The following is a 23,372-nucleotide window of genomic DNA, read 5'->3' on the forward strand; positions in this document are numbered from 1 at the left end:
AGGACAGCATCCCGGAGTCGCCTCTTCACTGTTGATGTTGAGACTGGTGTTTCAATGTAGACAGAGCTATGAAGGCAAGGACTGACCATTCGTGATATAGCTTGAGGTTATACAGTGTTTGTTTTACATTTGCTTTGGTTACAAACATTGGAGTTAAACAATCTTATATTTGGTGTTCTGGTGGGGTATGACAGTTGAACTAAGCTCACAAGGCATTTGTAAGTTATATTCTTCAAGAAGCAATGGGTAAATATTGTAATGAAACAGGCAGGGAGCAGGTCTTGAAACCTCAACCTTCTAGCCCGAAGTCCAGCGCACTCTCGACTGTGCCCCAAAAGCATGCACAAGCAGCAGAGTCGATATCCGTGCTTATAAATCCAGGGTCGTTACAATATCATTAATTTACAAGTCTAAAGATGGATGTAGAAACTGCTGATTTCCCCTTTAAAAGCTGAATGACATGTAGCTAGCTAATCTGATTAAACATTTCACTTTTTGAAGTGTTTTACTTATCAATTTGAGACAAACAGAAGGGAATTGTTGAACATACCTTGAGTGATGGCAGAAGTCATCATGAATAGGAACAGAGAAATTAAAGGTAATGTTAGCTACAACGTGATGAGGATAGCTAGCTAATCTTTTTCTATCTAGCTACTGTAACTTTTTGGGGGGTGATACTAGCTAAATTAGACTATGAAACTATGAAAATTAGGGTCTAAACAGCTCACCAAGTTATAATTCAAGCATGCTTTTATAATAATCATGATAGATAAGAGACTATACTTGGCAATTACATAATTAGCGTTATGTTGAAGAACTTTTCTTACCTGTAAATATTACATGGTGCACTCCCGATCAAAAGCTCAAAGACAATTTCCTGCGAAACCCAGGAATTTTACACTAAAAACTCTCAGGAAATGTTTTGGGGTTTGGCTTCTATGGTGAACATGAGCTCTCAGTTAAAATCTCCATTGAAAGGGTCACATATCACACAGTACATGTGTGGTTCTGAATCACTTTTCAAAGGTAACACGTACCACATTCGCCATATGAATGTTGTGATTCGTAAGACGATTTCCACCTTACTTCATCGAGATCGGTGTCCCTTCCATGGGATGGTTGAGCCAACGTAGTTTAATGCGATTAGCATGAGGTTGTAAGTAACAAGAACATTTCCCAGGACATAGACATATCTGATATTGGCAGAAAGCCTAAATTATTGTTAATTTAACTGCACTGTCCAATTTACAGTAGCTTTTACAGTGAAAGAATACCATGCTATTGTTTGAGGAGCGTGCACAATTTTGAACATGAAAAGTTATTAATAAACAGTTAGGCATATTTAGGCAGTTTTGATACAACATTTTGAACAGAAATCCAATGGTTCATTGGATCAGTCTAAAACTTTGCACATACACTGATGCCATCTAGTGGCCAAAATCTAAATTTTACCTGGGCTGGAATAATACATTATGGCATTTCTCTTGCATTTCAAACATGATGGTACAAAAAAAACACAAAAGAACGTTTTTTTTTTTCTTTGTATTATCTTTTACCAGATCTATTGTGTTATATTCTACTACATTCCTTTCACATTTCCATACACTTCAAAGTGTTTCCTTTCAAATGATACCAAGAATATGCATATCCTTGCATATCCTTGGGCCTGAGCTACAGGCAGTTAGATTTGGGTATGTCATTTTAGGCGGGGAAAAAAATAAAATAAAAAAAGGGGCTAACCCTGTCAGGTTTTGGCCAGGACTGTTCAGGTTTTTTGTCACTAGATGTCCCCATTGCACCTTTTTTGTTCCTTTTGTTTTCTTCCTTGCTCTATTATTGTTTGCAGCTGTTTGTCGTTCCCTTGTTAGTATTTAAACCCTGTGTGTTCCTCAGTTCCTTGCTCAGTGTTTGTAAGTTAGCACCCAGCCCCAGCCCAAGCCTTGTTTTGTTCAGATATTTCTCTTGTTGGATTTTCCAGAGGTTCTCTGGTTTAGTTCTTGTGTATTATTTGAGTAGTCTTTTGAGGTTTGTTTTGTTTTTCCCTGCTGTTTTTTACCACTTTGTGGAGTTTCTTTTGTATTTTGGAGGATTTCCATTTTGTGCCTTTTGGCTTTATTTTTGGACATTGTGGATTTAGTTTCTTTGCCTGAAGATTTTGTTCTTTAATTAAACCACCATCTCTAGTACTGCTGTGTCTGCCTCATCTTCTGGGTTCTGACGATTATTAGTGACTGTTTCTCGCACCGGGTCCTGACAGAATGCCGAAGACTCGGAACACATGGTTAATCACCAACTCAGCTGTTTCCTTGGCAGAAGGTAATTTGGTCAAGGGAACAAACCTGGCCGCCTTAGAAAACCTGTCGATGATGACTAGGATCGTAGTATTACCATGGGACGGAGGAAGGCCAGTAATAAAGTCCAACGAGATATGGGACCAGGGTCGGTGGGGAATAGATAAAGGGTGAAGGAGTCCTTGAGGGCGGAGGTGAGAAGATTTGCCCTGGCAGCACACGGAACAGGCCTTGACGAAAGTGGCAACGTCTTCTTTTATGGTGGGCCACCAGAACTTACGCTGGATGAACTCCAAGGTGCGACCTACGCCCGGGTGACAGGTGAGGCGAGAGGAGTGCCCCCACAGAAGGACTTGGGACCTTGCTGCCTTGGGAACAAACAACCGATTGGCAGGGCCTCCTCCAGGGCCCGGTTCGATGGCTTGAGCTTGTTTCACGGTATCCTCCACTTGCCACGAGATCGGAGCCACGATCTTAGCGGCCGGAAGGACAGTCATGTCAGTATCTTCTCGAATGGCAGGAGAGTAGATTCGTGACAAGGCGTCCGGTTTGAGATTCTTCGACCCGGGTCTATAGGTGAGGATAAACTGAAATTGGCTGAAGAAAAGAGACCATCGAGCTTGTCTAGAGTTCAACCGCTTCGCCTGCTGGATATACTCCAGATTTTTGTGGTCCGTAAGCACTTGAAACGGTTGAGAAGCCCCTTCGAGCCAGTGTCTCCATTCCTTCAATGCCATCTTAACCGCTAGGAGTTCACGATCCCCCACATCGTAATTTCTCTCGGCCGGGGTAAGCCGGTGAGAGAAGAAGGCGCAAGGATGAAGCTTCTTGTCTTCACCCCTCTGAGACAGGACAGCTCCAACCCCAACCTCTGATGCGTCTACCTCCACCACAAAAGGTTCATCCGCCGTTGGTAGTGTCAGGATGGGAGCAGAGAGGATGCGCTGCTTGAGTCCTTGGAAGGCCGTCTCAGCTTCTCTTCCCCACAGAAACCTTGTGTTGCCACCCTTGGTTACAGCTGAGAGAGGGGCTGCCACCGAGCTGAAGTTCTTGATGAACTTGCGGTAAAAGTTGGTGAAGCCCAGGAAACGCTGAACTTCCTTAACGGACTTGGGGGTGGGCCAATCCGCTACCGCCCCTACCTTCTTGGGGTCCATCTGGACTCGACCGGGTTCCACTATAAATCCCAGGAATTGTACTCGAGAGGAATGGAATTCACACTTTTCCGGCTTAACGTACAAATGGCTGTCTAGGAGGCGTTTGAGCACTTGTCTGACATGCTTAGTGTGTTCTTGAAGGGAGCTCGAAAAGATGAGGATGTCATCCAAGTAAACAAACACGAAGATGTTAAGCATATCCCTAAGCACATCGTTTATGAGCGCTTGGAACACAGCCGGGGCGTTGGTCAGGCCGAAGGGCATCACCGAGTATTCGTAGTGACCAGTAGGCGTGTTGAAAGCGGTCTTCCACTCATCCCCGGGTTTGATCCGCACAAGATGGTATGCGTTCCGCAGGTCAAGCTTAGTGAAGACAACTGCTTCCTGGAGCAGCTCAAAGGCTGTGGCCATAAGGGGTAGCGGGTAGCGGTTACGGACGGTTATGGCATTGAGTCCCCGGTAGTCGATGCAAGGTCGTAATCCACCGTCTTTCTTGGCCACAAAGAAAAACCCTGCTCCCGCCGGCGAGGTAGATGGACGCATGAGGCCTGCTGCCAGAGCGTCCTTGATGTAGGTATCCATAGCAGCTCGTTCGGGAGGAGAAAGGGAAAAGATCCGACCCCTGGGAGGGCAGGTCCCCGGAAACAGGTCGATGGTGCAATCGTAAGGTCTATGGGGTGGTAGTTTGGTAGCCCTCTGTTTGCTAAACACCAGTTTGAGGTCATGGTAACACTCGGGAACTCGGGACAGGTCGATGGATTCTAGTGACTCGGAAGGGGAACTCGGGGAACTCGGGAAGATACAAGTGGCTTGGCACGTAGGACCCCACTGCTTGATAGTGCCCACAGACCAGTCGATGTGAGGGTTATGGCTGTGAAGCCAGGGATAACCAAGGACGAGAGGGAACTCGGAACAGGAGATCAGATGGAAGTTCATCACTTCCTGGTGTTGGGAAACTGAAAGTCGCAAGGGGGTAGTGGCATGAGTGACAAGTCCAGATCCCAAAGGGCTTCTATCCAACGTAGTAACCCTTATGGGGTCACTTAAAGGTTCAGAAGGAACGCCATTCTCCTTCGCCCAGACCCCATCCATGAAGTTACCTGCGGCTCCAGAGTCTACCAAGGCTTGAAGAGAAAACTCGTGGTCGTCCCAGGAAAGGGTAACTGGAATGAGTAGGCGGGAGTTGGATGGATGGGAGGAGGTTATGTTTCCCGTTACAGTCCTCCCAGGCCTGCACGGGAGAGTGCGTTTCCCTGGAGCCCGGGACACGTGGAGCGGAAATGGCCCGGTTTGCCGCAATATAGACAGCATCGCTCCCTCATCCGGCGGTCTCTCTCAGCCTGGGAGATGCGTCCAACCTGCATGGGTTCTGGTGGAGCCAGCGAGGATAAAGGTGGAGACTCGGAGCTGGGACCGATAGGAGCTAGGGTGAGCGGTCTACGGTTGAGTTCTCTCTCTCTCAGACGCTGGTCTATGCGTGAAGCCAACTTGATAAGGGACTCGAGGTTGTCCGGTGGTTCCTGAGTAGCCAGTTCATCTTGGATGGTGTCAGAAAGACCCTTCAAAAAACACACTGTGAGCGCCTCGTCGTTCCAGCCACTTGCTGCTGCCACAGTGCGGAACTGGATGGCATAGTCCGTCACGCTGCGCCGACCTTGGCGGAGAGTCAGGAGCTGTTTGGCTGAGTCAGGGCCGTTGGTAGGACCTTGAAACACTCGCTTGAATTCTTCAGCAAAGGTAGAGTAGCTGGCACAGCAGGGACTTTGGGCATCCCACACAGCAGTAGCCCAGGCTAGGGCTTTTTCCGACAGCAGGGTGATGATATATGCTATCTTGGACCGGTCGGTAGGAAACGACGATGGTTGTAGCTCAAAGGAGAGAGAACATTGGGTGAAAAACCCCTTACAAACACTCGGATCACCTGAGAACCGTTGGGGAGGCGGCAGACAAGGTTCAGCCAGGGAGTTAACTGCCAGGGGCACTTAAATCTGATGAACTGGAGCAGAAGCGGTTGCCGGGGAAAGTCGATCAGAAATCTGCTTTATGAAAGTCAGCATCTCTGACAGAAGTTGAGAATGTCTAGCCATTAAAGCCTCTTGCTGAACCAGAGCAGCTTCGTGGCGTTGGACAGTCCCCTCGTGGTGGGACAGGATGGAACAAAAATCCTGGGTACTGGCTGCCTCTGGGTTCATTATAATGGCTCAGTGTTTCTGTCAGGACCCGGTGCGAGAAACAGTCACTAATAATCGTCAGAACCCAGAAGATGAGGCAGACACAGCAGTACTAGAGATGGTGGTTTAATTAAAGAACAAAATCTTCAGGCAAAGAAACTAAATCCACAATGTCCAAAAATAAAGCCAAAAGGCACAAAATGGAAATCCTCCAAAATACAAAAGAAACTCCACAAAGTGGTAAAAAAACAGCAGGGAAAAACAAACCTCAAAAGACTACTCAAATAATACACAAGAACTAAACCAGAGAACCTCTGGAAAATCCAACAAGAGAAATATCTGAACAAAACAAGGCTTGGGCTGGGGCTGGGTGCTAACTTACAAACACTGAGCAAGGAACTGAGGAACACACAGGGTTTAAATACTAACAAGGGAACGACAAACAGCTGCAAACAATAATAGAGCAAGGAAGAAAACAAAAGGAACAAAAAAGGTGCAATGGGGACATCTAGTGACAAAAAACCTGAACAGTCCTGGCCAAAACCTGACAAACCCTTAAGAGGGTTGTAGTCTAAACGGGTGCACTAATCAGTTTTCTTTTTGTCACAACAGTTGAATAAACCAATAAACGAGTGTCAATTCGACACCAAATGTTTTGTAATGTTACCTTACCAAATAGCTAACATTTAGCTGCCAGGGAAATTTAGCTAGCTACAGCAGTTAGCTAACATTACCTAGCTAGCTAATAGCTAACCAGCTTGACCATCTACAGTAGCTAGCTAACGTTTGTAAACTAGAATCATAGAACAATGAGGGTTAGTTATGTAAATCTTTGCTATAATACTCAAACCAAATATAGGCTATAGTCTAGTTAAGGTCATTCAGCCATTCATTCTATACACCACCACTTTGGCTGACGTGAGTGTTGCTTCATTGGCTAGTTAGATGGCTGGCTAGTAACGTTACATAGATGGCTACCAAAGCCACACGTCTAAACTAGATAACCTAAACCTGCATTCGGTTTGAGAATTCAGTAAAAGATGTGAGCCTGGGTAGCTATGAAGTTGTTAATTGCTTCAGCTGTCGATTATTTTTTCTAGGCGTGTGTGCCTTGTGTGTACTAGCTACGGAATGTAGAGTCAAATGTAGTGCTTGTCTCATGCATTACTAAATATTGAGTTAATAAGTGCAGTGCAGCAAAGCCAGGGAGAAAGCAGGGAATATGTCTTTTGGTTGAAGTGATTGTATGTTACCATAGCAAATGTTAGAAAGGTAACTAGTGTTTATCTCAATCTCATATGCTGAAATCCACACGCCCGCGATATGCAAATGTCACGCATGCAACAGTTCACCTTGGCTTAGTTTTGAGGCTGTCAAAGTAGTACATTAGTATGAAAATCAAGATCGTGTGCTGCGTTGATCATTAGGCTACATTTTTATTCGAATGTATTGAAGTTGAACGTGGCTGTGTTTTATATAGGCTGTGTTAGGGTAATGCTGACTATTTTAGATGTGACATTTAATATGAGATGATTAACAGTGTCTAATTGTCCTTTCACTAAGGATGCTGGCTGTACGAGTGAAATACAAAGATGAGAAGAAATAAAACAAATTCACAAGGGCCATTGACTTTCAATGACTTCTTGGAAGAAGGTGAGTGATTGCCACGATTGCAGTTGTTTATAGAAACCCTAACGGTGAGCTAAATGTAACTTTGTTTAATGTCTTCCAAGACAAGAAATTTATCCTGCATACCATGGACTTAAAAGTCTACGATGAATCTGAGACAGAAGTAGATGAAGTGTTCCAGTATCATCTTTAGAGACCAGACCTCAATGTGCTACAAATGTGTTTACCCAATGAAACAAATGTGTTTACCCAATGAAACAAATGTGTTTACCCAATGAAACAAATGTGTTTACCCAATGGTTCTGATGGTGAGTTATTTGTCTACAGTACAGAGATGTGATCAATGTATTCATTCATACAATCCCAGCTAGCACAAATGATATGGCCCACATCCGTCCTTAGTCTGGCAGGCCTGATCTATCTCGCTGGCCCAGTTCTGGCACCCGGATCCAGGCGGAGTTCTGGTGTTTGCAGGGATGGTACAGTAAAAGGGGGGGGGGGCACCCCGTCCCCCAAAGCCTGCGGGGGGGCACCGCTGAGACATTTAAATGCCAAACACGCTTTTGGGAGCGGGGAGTTTGCCAGGGGTCCTAGGTTTGGAGGGATGGAGTTACACGTCACACGTTCTGTGGCATGTCACAGATCACATTAGGACCCATTAATTGTATGTCTTATCTCAACATCCCATATAGAATTGTAACTTAATGATTTCTTTACAGATTATTTGGGCCTGACATTTATAGCATGCTAAATGGGGTTTAGTGTAGGACTAACAATCAAATGTAAAGACACATATGCAATTTGGCTGTATTATCCCTGTAGCATTGTTGAGAACGGAGTATACATTTAGTCATGTAATTGGCAGATTAGGTTAACTCTTCTGCAAGCTGCTCCGTGGTTGTTGGTGGTTCCTCAGACTGTCAGACTGTCAGACTGAGATTTCACTCAGACTGACTGTTACGCTGACACAAAGTCCTAAACAGAAAAAGGAGAACAGAGGAATATATTGCAGCCGAAGTAATCCTTTCATTATTTGCTATGATTGTCTTTTCATAATTAAAAACTGTATTGATCTTCCTGAGGTTCCATCGATGTGATGTTAGGTTGGACTACCGGAGAGTGAGTTAGTATGTAGGTTTTTTCCAGTCCTGCTCTTAACGACTTCAATCATCTTGGAAGATCCTAATGTGGAGCTCAGTGATATAGCCAGGTGTTGGAGCAGGGCTGAAACCAATGCTTTGCACAGTAGCTCTCCAGGAGGATGGCTGGCGACCACTGAGCTCTTTCTCAATAAGTCCTCTTCCATCCTTCTCAAAACCAACTACAGAACAATGAATTTGGAGAGGAACATTGGGTCTTACTATCAAATGCGATTTAAGAAGGAGGCGAGGAATCAATAAAAACATATTTTGAGAAAGAACCCAGGTGTACTAGGGTCTGTGTCTGTTGTGCTTTTTGTTAGATGATTCAGGGCATTCTCCAGAGCAAAGCTGGAGTGAATGAGTATACTCTGACAAAAACCTGACTGACCACACCAGACGTAATATGATCAAGGTATTGGTTGCAAATAGGACAGGGGATCATGGGCAAACCATCCATTTTTTTAACGCATTAAGATCAATGTTTTGCATTCATGTATTATTGCCAATGTAGTAATTATTCATTGTTTGGAGTTCAGAATAAGTGCCCTCATGACATGTGAAGGAGGCAAAATGCAAGAGGAATAGTTTCCTTGTTCCCGTACCTGGCCGATCTCAAAAGCAAGACTGAGTACGAAATAAATCTGGGTCCCAATTCACTCCCTACCACTTTCCCTTAGCTCTAACCCTTTGATGTTTGCAGATTTGAAGGGTGTGGATAGATGTAAGTAATGTAGTTGTGGAGCTTTCACTCTATGGATCTGCAAACATGGATAGGGTTATAGGGCCAAGGGGAAGTGGTGTAAGACTCTTTTTTTAAATGGTTTTGCTGTTTTAAAGGCACAATCTGCTGATGGTGAAATTGCCACTGAAACGTCACTTGATGTTCAAATGATAAACGCAGCATTTTTTCGAAATCACTTTTGAAGTCGCAAAGCGGTCTAACATAGCACTGCTGTTGTTTACATGCTCCTCCTCGGTCACTCGAAATTGAAGATAACATCAATCAGGCTTTGTGTATGTGAAGGTGACCGAGGAGCATGTAACATTACACAGTCCCTGCAACTGTTCAACTTTTCTTCTAGATTCTAACATGCACCAGTGACACATTTGCTTCGGGTAAACAAAAGGTTTGTTTGTTTTTTGTCTGTGTCCCACTATTACACTGCAGAAGACAGGAGTTGTTACTTGCCATGGGGACTGAAGCACCTGTGAAAAGAAGGCTACAGAGGGAAGAATAAAGTCCCCTCGTAGATCACTAACAGGTGGGTCAGCTGGTTGGCATACATAACACTCTTTTATTTTTGTGTGTATGATTAGTGCTCGCTTGGGTGTAGGCTTGTGAGGGGGTGTTCACAAGGGAGTGAAACTTGCTTTTATTGGGGTTCTCTCACATTTCAGTGTAAGGGGGTTTGGTTAGACTGTTTATGCCAGTGTTATGTGTTCCTGTCCTTTTTAATCTTTGGTTGAAGGTGGACAGAGACCCCTTCATGGACGAAGACTGGCTGAGTGAAGAAGGGCAGTGTCGAGAGGCCATCTCGCTGATGAAACACACGTCTGATGAAGCAATCGCCGAGAAAAAAAAAGATGAAGCTGACCTTTGCCTAGCGCCAAAACATTGTTCATGACCCACAGAACTCCTCTGACGTACTCAGTGTTTCCGTGGTTCCTGGACAGAGCAGGCATGGTATGTATGAAATGGACTTTGTATTCCAAAGTATGACCATGTCACAAGGTGGCCATTGCCAGAGCTATTACCCTTTAAAAGGCGACGGGAACATGTGTTAGAAATCCTGTAGCTGAGATGTTATCGTTGTCTTTGTGTGTCTTGTCTGTAGATTGTGCAAGATTTTAGACTGATGTTTGGTGACGCAACTTCCGCATAATTCCTGGAGAAATGTCCTACTGTCTTTAAACAGAATGTCATCCTGCAGAGCCATGGACTCAACTGAGCTTCAGGACCTGATACACAACGCTGAGTCCACAGCTGAGATGGGAAATGGTACAGACATACCACTTTATACTGTAATGTGAAGTTCTAGTATGTGCATTTGGAAGGGAGAAGAATTGAAGGATTGTGGTTGAAAGGGAAGTGGGTTCTATTTTAAACCACACCAACAATGGCAAACATGTTCTTCCAGTTTTCTAATGTCAGAATTATAATGTGTGTTTCTAGGCTGGGACACTGACATTCTTCTCCTTGTCCATCTTCTGCCTCCCTCCGCTTAAGGCCTCAACAAGCCGGGAAAGATGTCAACAAGACCCGCAGCTGAACCTCTTGCGATGTTCGTTAAGGTCAGGCTATAATTTGTTATAGACAAAATGTGTCGCTGTATCCTGATCTCTCTCCCTCTTCCCCTTCACCCCTCTCTCCCTCAAGTGTACAAGCACATACCCCAGCAAAGAGCACTATCACCAACTCTACTGCTATAATACCTCTTACTAGTTCAACTACTACAACTGTGGCAGTATGACACTGTAATACATATTAGAATCACTACTGTCTGGCTTGTTAGACTTATTAATAGTAGATGTTCTGACAATACATTATTGTCTTATAGGCAGGGACCAGCATCCAGCAGCGTCTGGATGGCATCACCGGAAGTCAACAGCCCTATCTGCTTGCTGTGGGGACCCAGAGAATTAGTATTCACGCCTACTTCATCGTGATTGAAAAACATACGGTACCTTGTAAGGCATCAAATCACATTTAATTTGTAACATGCGACAAATACAACAGGTGTAGACCTTACCATGAAATGCTTACTTACAAACCTTTAACCAACAATGCAGTTGTAGAAATAGAGTTAAGAAAATATTTAATAAATAATCTAAAGTTTAAAAAAAAGATAAAATCAAAAAGTCACAACACATTTGCATAACAATAACGAGGCTGTTTTGATGAGCTTTTCAAAACTCACTTTGTCTTTGGTACCTCATACAGTCAGGGTCTGGCAAACATGTACACTTTTCGACAAACGACTATCTACGACATTGACGTTAATATAACTAAGGTGAATCCCAGGGTAGCAGAGCTGAGAGCTAGAATGCTACATTAAACAGATCTGTTTGAGACACAGAAAGGGCTTTGTTTTGTGTGCAAATGCCGCCAGGCAAATGCCAATAGCCTTGTAAAACATCTCAAGTGAATCCAGTGTCTTTGTCCAGGGAAATCTCTGCGTTTTAAAGTGTAGTCAGGTTTGTTGTTCACATGTATTTGGCACTATTTCTGGATTTAGAAAACATCTTACCGTTTTCCACAATTGTTTACACATGTTTTCTGAATCTTTGGGCCATTATCCCAAAACTCTAAACACAAAACCACAAACACAAAATGCAAAACTCTACAAATCTCTAGCGAAAGCAAACACTGCATTCAAAATTGTTTTATCTCTTTCCAAAATGTTTTTTTTTTGCATCAAAATGACACACACATGCATCATATGAATACATCTGTCTACCAACCAACAACACACTGATGTGCTCAACACAAAACACTACTATGAATTTCCCATCAGTAGGTTTATGCCTTTTGCATTTTCAGTGTTATACTGTAGCCGGTTGTAAAATATTGTTACAGTAATGTATACGTACTCAAATATACATAAATATACACAAACACACACAAATGCAATACAGTAACAAAAACAGTGATTTGTGTTTTGTATGTAACACTTTCCATACCCAACAGGAGAAAACCAGGAAAAATATTCAGTAAAATAAAGGGTTTTCTGTACAAAAATGAAAGTGGCTCATTCTTTCAAATCTCTAAACACAAAAAACACATGCAAAAAAAAAACTATTTTGGTCTGGGTACAGCTCCTCATCTACATCACAAGCGATGTTCTCCCTGGCTAAACAGAGGGGAAAGAATCTTCTGGAGTGACGGATCCAGCCACCGACTTCACCACATGCATCCTCCATTGCCTGGAGAAGAGGCCTGCGTGTGAGGGGATGGCGGTCATACACCTTCTATCGCCATGACGAAAAAAACTATTCAATTGGGTTTAGGAATGGGGAATATGGTGGGACGCATAGAACAATAAGTTGTGGGTGGTCGATGAACCAGTTGCGGACCAGAGCAGCCAGGTGGAAACTCACGTTGTCCCAGATGACAACATTACTGGGCTGCTCTGGTCCACCTCTATGCTCGGCTGGGATGAGGATGCCATGTAGTCCAGGAATGAGAAGGGCGGGGTTGTGGGGACCAAGGTTGGCATGGTGATGGAGGACACCTTGCTGGCTAAAGGCTGCGCACATGGTGATATTCCATCCACACTGCCCAGGGACATTCACAATGGCACGGTGGCCAATGTATGCAGTTATGTGGTTCTGGATTTCTCGTAGTCTAATGGTATTGTTTGCCACCACCATGTTCACAAAAGCGGTCTCCTGTTCTGGTGTGAACAGCCGGCGTCTTCCACCATGGCCTGGCCGTCTCTCAGTTCTGCAGAAGACCACAAATATGATATGATTAGTTACAGTAAGCTAAAATCTATTTTCTTTCAATATGAAATTACATTAGTGTAACATTGGCCAAAAATCACTGAGTAACATAGGCCCACTGATATGTCGGACTGCAGTATACTACAGTATACATACCTACCATCTACACTATGCTCTTTATGTAACTTACCGGTTCTCATTTCTGAATGTACAGATGATAGACGCAACCGTGTAGTGGCTCAGGTTGGGTTGTACTCTCTGCCCAGCCTCCCTCATACTCAACCCATGGTTGAGCACATGGTCAACCAATGTGCCCTGATCTCATCTGAGACAACTGTCCTTCCTCGTCCTCTTCCTCCTCTTCCTCTCACTCCTTCACCACTAGTTCTTGCTTCACCATTAACTTCCATTTTCCTCCAGAACAGGAGAGCTCATCTGTGGCCTTTTATAGTGCTAAAGCTCTGATTTCTAAGTTAACAATTCAGCAACTAGTGTTTACACCTGTGAGGAGTGGGTGTTGCCAATTGGTGTATAGAGCTTGGCATTGTGATTGGCGTTGCTTTCCAAAGGGACTGAAGAGATTTAAAATTTGGAATGTTGTGCCTAATGTAGAGAACTGTGTGTAGTGTTTTGCAAAAAGTGTGATATAGAATTAGAAACTGAGTGTAAAGCAGGAATTGTGCTTGCAATTTTGCAGACTTAGTTTAGGGATTTGTTACATGAGTTTCAGGTTTCGGTGATTTGTCTTTCAAGTTCCAATTTTAGTGTGTAAACAATTGGGGAAAAACTGTAACAGGGCATATGAAGAGCGTACCGAAAAGCAGTTTCTGATAATGATGGTGGAGGCCCCTCTAATGCTACTAACAGTTTTACAGCAAACAGTTTTGGTGATGCGCCAGCACCAAGCTCACATTGTGATTCAGCTCTCTATAATAGGAGGGTTGTGGATAATTGTGCCGCAACAATAGCTCAAAGCAGCAGGAGCTGGTGAAACAACAGTGAACACTTTAGTCAGTACCATGGAAGAGATAGTTGATGATATCCACAGTCAAGCTAAAGTCGGTGAAGACGTGTCTGTCTTTACAGGAAACTGGCAACGATCATATTGGGTGTAAAATAGATCAGTGTTTTGGGCAAATTGAAAATCCTTTCGTGTATTGAATTCTGAAACCAAAAGGTTGAAATATTTCTCAGAGAAGTGGGTAGATCCAGTTGAATATGTTCTTGGCACAAGATTTGACACACAACGCAATAGAACCACTGGAACATATGGCCAGGTTTTTGTTACAGATAAATCCATGTACACACCCATTTTGCAGACGTTAGTCTGTTTATAAAAATTCACACCTAAACACAATGTTGCAGCCTGTGGAAGGTCCCAAAGAAAGTCTACTCTATGACTTGCGTGATGGACATTTGTCTAAGAATCATGCTCTATTCTCAAAAGAGAAACATGCGATACAAATTCAACTCTTGAATGACGACTTTAAAACCGCTAATCCTCTTGAATCGAAGCATGGTATGCATAACTTGGTTACCATTTACTTTACTTTAAGAAATGTCTCTCCAAAGTGGAATTCTTCTCTGCTCAATATTCACCTGGTTTCTCTATCTCGTGCACAAGATATGAAAACCTATTGGTTTCACTCACTACTTGACCCAATTGGACGAGATGTAAACAATTAAGGTTCCCTTGTATGATCACCAAACTCATGGAACTATTGTCCAAGTAGCAGGTGACAACCTCGTTATTCATGGTTTATTTGGTTTTGGGAAATATTTTTGTGTAAGACATTGCTGCCGTTTCTATTATGCTGAGAAAGACGACTTTCAGACAGAGTTTAGTGAAGACAGTCCCAAGATGGTATTGCAAACTAAAAAGATGCATGTGGAACACTGCCAAACAATGGAGAGAAATCCCACTCTGCCCTCTGGGATGGGTGTTAAAAAATTCTGCCTGTACTTTCATACAACTGAGAATTTTTCAGTTGATATCATACTCGCTGATATCATCATCTTGGAGGGTGTTGGGCAATACGAGGTGAAATTGCTACTACAGCACTTGCCAAACAGGCATTTAACTTCAAAAGAAATTGACATGAGAATTCAGAGCTTCTGTCACGTTCTGACCATAGTTCTTGTGTGTTTTGCTTGTTTTAGTGTTGGTCAGGACGTGAGCTGGGTGGGCATTCTATGTTGTGTGTCTAATTTGTCTGTTTCTATGTTTGGCCTAATATGGTTCTCAATCAGAGGCAGGTGTTTTGTGTTGTCTCTGATTGGGAATCATATATAGGTGGCTTGTTTTGTGTTGGGGTTTGTGGGTGGTTGTTTCCTGTCTTTGTGTTTTCTCTGCACCAGCTAGGACTGTATCGGTTTGCCACATTTTGTTATTTTGTATCGTGTTCACTGTTTTATTGTTTTATTAAACATGTTGAGCACTGGCTACGCTGCGTGTTGGTCCGATCCCTGTTACACCCTCTCTTGTGAAGAGAGGGAAGGCTGCCGTTACAGCTTCAACTATGGTTATATGGAAAGAAACAACAGACCCCCCTGCAGTGAAGTTACTTGAGAGTTCCAATGATTTGAGCTTTAAATGCCATTCAGTCTTGGTTCCTACTATGCGATCTACCGCTTATCTTTGGTAACTTGTTGTCTCCAAATGATTGACACTGGCATTTGCTGCTTTTGTTGCTTCAAATAGTCAACACTGTATTTTCTCCAGTGTTATCAGATGGTATTACAGGCTATTTGAAGCACTGGATTGCAGAACACCACAGATTGTTCAAGCATTTGTTTTCTGGAAAAAGGTTGTTAGCAAAGCATCATTTTATGGTGCATCAGCCGCAACGTATTCAGAAAATCAGGCCAATTCTCAATTCTCCATAGCTGTTGTATGCGCTATGAAGCAAAACACACAAAAAAAGTGACAAGCTTTGGCCAAGAAACACCAAAGTTACATGGCATTCAACTGGGAAGCATTTGCCCTAGATATATTGATCCAGGGAAAATGGTGCCCTTGAATGTAATGGAAGAGGCTCATGAGATAGCAAACACACTGCGGGTGCCTTCTTCCACTAAGGTTTTGAGTGTAAAATGGTGGAACAAACTCCCTCACGACGCCAGGTCAGCGGAGTCAATCACCACCTTCCGGAGACACCTGAAACCCCACCTCTTTAAGGAATACCTAGGATAGGATAAAGTAATCCTTCTAACCCCCCCCCCCCCCCTTAAAAGAGTTAGATGCACTATTGTAAAGTGGTTGTTCCACTGGATATCATAAGGTGAATGCACCAATTTGTAAGTCGCTCTGGATAAGAGCGTCTGCTAAATGACTTAAATGTAAATGTAAATGTAAAATGGGCCAAACATCAAGGGAACGTAGATTTGGTTGTTTGTCTTAAAGTACTTTGTGAGATGCCAATGTTTCACGAAATCCAGTCTATCATTGTAAAGGATGGCAACATGCTGGTTACTTGCTTTAGAACACACTGTCTTTGTGAAGATTTTCATGCGTTTTAAAGTTGTATGGACAAGAAAGGTACCCCATGTTGTTGATGTTGAAGATCTTTTGCATCACAAATCATTCGACATACAGATGTCCTGTGGTGGTGATGATTGAAGTTTGTTTGTGGTCCCTACTACCTTCATGTGATTTCATTTCCACGCTTGCACACAGTTACAAAACAATTTAGAAATTCCCCCACGGAGGCACGGGGGATGTGGCTTTCAATTCATACTGTCCCTAAAGCTTTATTTTATTTCAAGGATTGTACACCATGTACTGTTTGGGATGTTTTTGGCATCTCATGTAATAATAAAAAATCCTGTTCTGCAATATTTTGGGTTGACTGATTTATGGTAGTAATATAATTTTTTTCTGTGTTTACCTTGATCAGAGTCAATGTATTTAATATTATGAGTCAGAGTAAATTGTAATGACACTGGTAGGAGTAAACATTACTCTCAAAATTTAACTCTAGAATAATGAACAATACTGCATTGAGTAAAAAAGTGTGTTATTTTAAGCTAATATTGTACAGAGTGAAACGCAATGACGTATTTTAAATTTCAACACTCTGTTGCCAGAGTTCGTTTGACTCTTTTTGGACTGGGATCCAATGTACAGTTCATTTGGAAAGTATTCAGATCCCTTGACTTTTTCCACATTTTGTTAAGTTACAGCCTTATTTTTCAATCTACACACAATACCCCATAAGGACAAAACGAAAATAGGTTTTTAGAAATATTTGCTAATTTATAAAGAATACAAAACAGAAATACCTTATTTACATAAGTATTCAGACCCTTTGCTATGAGACTCAAAATTGAGCTCAGGTGTGTCCTGTTTCCATTGATCATCCTTGACATTTTTCTACAACTTGATTGGAGTCCACCTGTGGTAAATTCAATTGATTGGACATGATTTGGAAAGGGACACACCTGTCAATATAAGGTCGCACATTTGACAGTGCATGTCAGAGCAAAAAGCAAGCCATGAGGTCGAAAGAATTGTCCATAGAGCTCAGAGACAGGATTGTGTCGAGGCACAGATCTGGGGAAGGGTACCAAAACATTTCTGCAGCATTGAAGGTCCCCAATAACACAGTGGACTCCATCATTCTTAAATGGAAGAAGTTTGGAACCACCAAGACTCTTTCTAGAGCTGGCCGCCCGGACAAACTAAGCAATTGGGGAGAAGGGCCTTGGTCAGGGAGGTGCCAAGAACCCGATGGTCACGCTGACAGAGCTCCAGAGTTCCTATGTGGAGATGGGAGAACCTTCTAGAAGGACAACCATCTCTGCAGCACTCCACCAATCAGGCCTTTATGGTAGAGTTGCCAGATGGAAGCCACTCCTCAGGGAAAGGCACGTGACAGCCCGCTTGGTTTGCCAAAAGCCACCCAAAGGACTCTCAGACCATGAGAAACAAGATTCTATGGTGTGATGAAACCAAGATTGAACTATTTGGCTTGAATGCCGAGTGTCAGGTCTGGAGGAAACCTGGCACCCCTACCGTGAAGCATGGTGGTGACAACATCATGCTGTGAGGATGTTTTTCAGCGGCAGGGACTAGCAGACTAGTTAGGATCGAGGAAAAGATGAACGAAGCAAATTAGAGAGATCCTTGATGAAAACCTGCTCCAGAGCGCTCAGGACCTCAGACTGGGGCAAAGGTTCACCTTCCAACAGGACAACGACCCTAAGTACATAGCCAAGACAACACAGGAGTGGCTACAGGACAAGTCTCTGAATGACCATGAGTGGCCAAGCCAGAGCCCGGACTTAAACCCGATCGAAGATCTCTGGAGAGACCTGAAAATAGCTGTGCAGCGACGCTCCCCATCCAACCTGACAGCGCTTGAGAGGATCTGCAGAGAAGAATGGGAGAATATCCCCAAATACAGGTATGCCAAGCTTGTAGTGTCATACCCAAGAAGACTCGAGGCTGTAATCACTGCCAAAGGTGCTTCAACAAAGTACTGAGCAAAGGGTCTGATGTGATATGTAAATGTTATATTTCAGTTTTGTTATTTTTAATACATTTTCAAAAATTTCTACAACCTGTTTTTGCTTTGTCATTTTGGGGTATTGTGTTATTGAGTACACAATTGTGTATTGTGGTATTGATGAGGGGAAATTATTTTAGAATAAGGCTGTAACGTAACAATGTGAGGTCGCTGTGGAGACGACGTCGTCGATGCAATTATTGATGAAGCTGGTGACTGATGTGATGTACTCCTTAATGCCATCGGATGAATCGCGTAACATATTCCAGTCTGCTAGCAAAACAGTCCTGTAGCTTAGCATCTGCTTCAGCGGACCACTTCCTGTTTGAGCGAGTGGCTCGTACCTACTGCCGTGTTTGCTTGTAAGCAGGAATCAGGAGGATAGAATTATGGTCAGATTTGCCAAATGTAGGGTGAGGGATAGGTTTGTACGCATCTCTGTGTGTGGAGGAAAGGTGGTCTAGAGTTTGTTTTAGTTCTGGTAAATCAAATTATTGGTCACATACACGTGTTTAGCAGATGTTATTGCGGGTGTAGCAAAATGCTTGTGTTTCTAGCTCCGACAGTGCAGTAATATCTAACAAGTAATATCTAACAATTTCCCAACACACACACAAATCTAAGTAAAGGGATGGAATTAAGAAATGTGACGGTTCAGTTCGTCCGAAGCACCCTAACACAGGCGGGAGGCATGAAATGAACAGAGGCAGTGGTTGAGATGACTTTTCTTTTGTATTGTCACTAAACAGGTTCTTTCACCCGACAAAATAATTCCAGTACAAGGTAGCGTCCAACGCTGAAACAACAGCGTAAAAATAATAAACATAAACTAAGCAGCTGACCAAAAGGCCGTGGCCAATGAATTCTCACCAAGCACCCGGCCCCTGTATCTGCGTCTCCTTTTCATGCGAATGACGGGGATTTGGGCCTGGTCCAGGAGGAGCCGTAAATCTTTCGTCTCCGATTCATTAAATAAAAAGTATTTGTCCAGTCTGAGGTGAGTAATTGCTGTTCTGATGTCCAACACCTCTTTTCGGTCATAGGCGACGGTGGCAGAAACATTATGTACAAAAATAGTTAAAAACAAAGCGAAAAAACACAGAATAGCACAATTGGTCAAGAGCCTGTAAAACAGCAGCCATCCCCTTTGGAGCCAGTGAACTTCTTAGTATATTCATAGATTATTTTCCTTTCTACAGTAAGACATCCTACTCCACTACTTTACTCTGCACTAGTGGCAGGTCTGCTGGTCTGTCCATCTGCCAAAACAGCTCTTGCCTCACCTGTGTTCTGCCTACCACCGATTCCAAACCCAGCAGTCATGAAAGATAATGTGTCTTTCCCAGTCCCACCATCATACAGTAGGTTGAGTGCAGCCAGGCAGGGCCCCCATCCTGGTCTCTATGAACGGTACCATTCATCACGCTGCTGCCCTGACTCCTAGCTCCACAGGCCCAGCCAAAGGGGTTCTCATCTCAAAATGGATGACAGAACTGCCAAGCACAATGAGCCAAACGTCACTTAGCCACTTAACATCCCACAAGCTCAAACATAAGCATCTGTTTTCACAGAGACACTCCTTGCAGCAACAAAGAAACAACACAGAGGCCTTTCAGGAAACCCTGTTCTGTCAGATGTGTACAGTACTGTACAGACGTGGTTGGCAAGGAGGATACTACTGTCTGTAGGCCACCATCTTGTGCCGTTGTCAGAGAGAGTATTATGGAATATGATGACAGTACGTAGAATCAGCGTCAAAAGAATGAACTGACTTTTTAATTTTGAGGAGATACTGTTATGTGATGTTCATTCTTTAATAGCTGACTATATTTCTGAATATATATACATTATATACAACATATGTTGCAGTAGATTATAAGCAAATGTATGATGTATAAGACATGTAGCCATCCTCAAATACAGAAACTATTAGAAAAAAGGGTTCCAGAAGGGTTCTTCGGCTGTCCCAATTGGAGAACCATATTTGGTTACAGGGAGTATATTTTCTGGTTCCACGTAGAACCGTTTTGGGTTCCATGTAGAACCCTCTGTGGAAATGGTCCTACATGGAACCAAAAAGGGTTCTTCATTGGGTTCTCCTGTGCGGACTGCTGACGACCCCTCTAAGATAGCACCTTTTTAGTAGTTGGTTTTCACATGTGCAGACATCACAAAGAATGAATGATAGTGTTAACACACCTGCCTCCAGGCTAGTGATTCAACTTGTAGCAAAGACAGCGCCCCTCATTCTCAACGAGCTTGTCTGTAGAGAGGCACTCCACACACACACACACACACACACACACACACACACACACACACACACACACACACACACACACACACACACACACACACACACACACACACACACACACACACACACACACACACACACACACAAACACCTCTCCCCTCGAACATCCAGACTCAAGGTGAGTGAGCGAGGTACTTTCATGCTTCATCAGAGCAGTGTTAACAGCAGAGACATAAAGTGGGATATGCCTGATTGGCCTGAAAATGACTCCTAAAACACACGCGTCAGTACATTATCATTGTGAAGGTTCAAGAGGGATTTTTTTACATTTATTTAACTAGGCAAGTAAGTTGAGAACAAATTCTTATTTTCAACAGCCTAGGAACAGTGGGTTAACTGCCTTGTTCAGGGGCAGAACAACAGATTTTTACCTTGTCAACTCAGGGATTCAATCTAGCAACCTTTTGGTTACTGTCCCGACGCTCTAACCACTAGGCTACCTGCCACCCTGGATCTGTGTAAGTCAGTGTCTGATAATGACTAGGATAGGTTTATATAATGAGGACAACGTGAGCTGTGCTGAATGAGTGTCCTGTCCTGTAGGTTACCATTACAGGGAAACTCAGAAGCCATATTTACAGTAAAAACCACAGGGCTTGCATGACAGTAGACAGCCCATGAAATGTTGAATCAATTAGATACAACAGTGCCCACCAACCACGTTACTGTAAACTGGTTCAACACACGCACACTGATGAATTAACACACGCACGGATGCACACACGCACGCACACACACTCACACACACACACCTCCCCTCAAAGCTCTAAGCACTTCAGATACCCTGCAGATTGTGAGCTGCCATGAACATTACAGAACTAGTCCACCCACACCATTCTGTTCATGAATCAGAACATCCTTCAAGTCTGTTATCACATCACTAATGCCACAATAATACAGCCCTATTCATACAGTATGGATTTACAGATATTGGTCATTACTGACCAAATAGCCCTTAATGAACAGTGGTTATCTGCTAACAATTACCTATGTGTCTCACTTTTTGCTTTCTTCAGAAGACCATTCCTCATTGATTGAATTACTGTCACTTGTGGACAATTACCTCCTCAGAGAATTGAACCATATTACAGTAATATCAATTCTCTACCGTGGTCACAGCCCTACCTTTTCATGCTCTACAGGTCTCTGTGAGCCAGGCAGTGAAATGTATTTATCAACGTGCGCATGGGATGTTCGTGCTGTGTTCATGCATTGCTAACCACATGCTGTAGTAGAAAGCGAAGAGCCATCTTTCGCAGACAGCAGGGCAAGAGCAAGAGACGAGTTAAAAATAAATTGGATGCCAGGGGGGGTTGAGTCTATGTGATTTTCTTTGCTGCAATATTAGTGCCGAGAGGCATCGTTCACTTGGCTTTGTCTCACCAAACAGCTCCTCTCTATCCACCCACACACATGCAGGTACAATAGCCTAGTTTCCATGAACAAAACCATAGACCAAAGCAGTAGTATAAAAAAAAAGAGACTGAGGGCACACCTTAATAATGTTTGTTTCTAAATTGAATTTGATAAAATAACTTGATATTAAATCAAACCTATTTTTCTTCTTCCTGAACCTGACAGAAATAGCTTTGTTGTTTGGTGAATTCCAGACATGCAGGGTCCTTGAAGTATGCATCCAATTCAGATAAGTAGCCCCTCTTAAAAACAAGATTCATGTCAAACATGAACCATGAAATTCCTGTCGGCAAAGCTGACCCGTGTCAAGGGAGTTCTCCCCCAAAAGCTTATTCTGAATATTCAAACAGCAGGTTTATGATATTTGACTTTCCTCCCTCGAACCCTATTAGAGGCCATGTGACAAGATTATTTCTTGAATGTTTTTATTCACGGAACTCAGAGGGGATATTGAATGGTGAATACTGAATGAGGTAATTAAGCTTGGCAAGAGGTGAGTGAGTGCATTTAAAGGAACTCAAGGTTTGAGTGTAGTCACATGCAGAATTATGCAGCCAGTAAATGCAAACTCAATAATTATCTGCTGTGTTATAGCCTAGTGGCAGGTGGCGGCTCACCTCTCAGGAGGTAGACCTTAAATAACACCTTGCATAGATTATAACAAGTTTTGTTGTCATTGCAATTAGGGGAAACTAATCCTGGCTGTTGAAAGCGATTCACAAACAAGTCTACTGTACAACCCCAATATGCCATTCAATGTTTCGCATGAACTTTAGATTTGAACCCAGAATATCGTAAATGGCTTGGATGTGCTGTCAAAGGCATTTGCACTGACAGGGAACTGTCCTGAGTCATTTCAGAGCTCTAAGTGTTATTGGAGGGGACTGTGAAAACACAGAGCGAGGCGGGTAGACAGACATGGTGAGCTGTCACCATGACAACCCTCAAGAACCAACCTCCAACAGCTGTTAGGGTTCCTTTATGATTAGGCATGTGTTTTAGTCATCTACACTTTTGGCCTGATATAAAAAGAAGAAGAAGATGAACCCCTTAATCGCCAATGGGGAGTTGGATACACGGGGAATAGATATGGAGAAGCATGAAAGATAGGAAAGGAAACACAGTCCATAAGAGAGACAGAGAGAGAGCAAGAGTGCAAGACAAGCCTGGAAGCTATAGGGATTACAAAGTCCAACCTGAACCGAACTAATGAGAAAATGTACTTCAAATAGAATAGCGTCATTACCTTATATATAACACGGTTGTTTGAATTACATGACTGCTGACTCAGGAGCTGTC

General features: G+C 43.1%; 1 long non-coding RNA gene across 1 annotated transcript; it reads left to right on the forward strand.

Annotated features, from left to right (window-relative positions):
- Positions 1-7,633: 7,633 nt before the first annotated feature.
- On the forward strand, positions 7,634-12,121 carry LOC139566116 (uncharacterized). Its single transcript, XR_011673057.1, has 5 exons — positions 7,634-9,652; positions 9,860-10,074; positions 10,322-10,389; positions 10,618-10,682; positions 10,949-12,121. It is a non-coding gene; the product is annotated as an uncharacterized lncRNA (long non-coding RNA).
- The last annotated feature ends 11,251 nt before the right edge of the window (positions 12,122-23,372 follow it).

The sequence above is a fragment of the Salvelinus alpinus genome, chromosome 37, assembly GCF_045679555.1.
Source record: "Salvelinus alpinus chromosome 37, SLU_Salpinus.1, whole genome shotgun sequence".
Classification (NCBI taxonomy): Eukaryota; Metazoa; Chordata; class Actinopteri; order Salmoniformes; family Salmonidae; genus Salvelinus; species Salvelinus alpinus.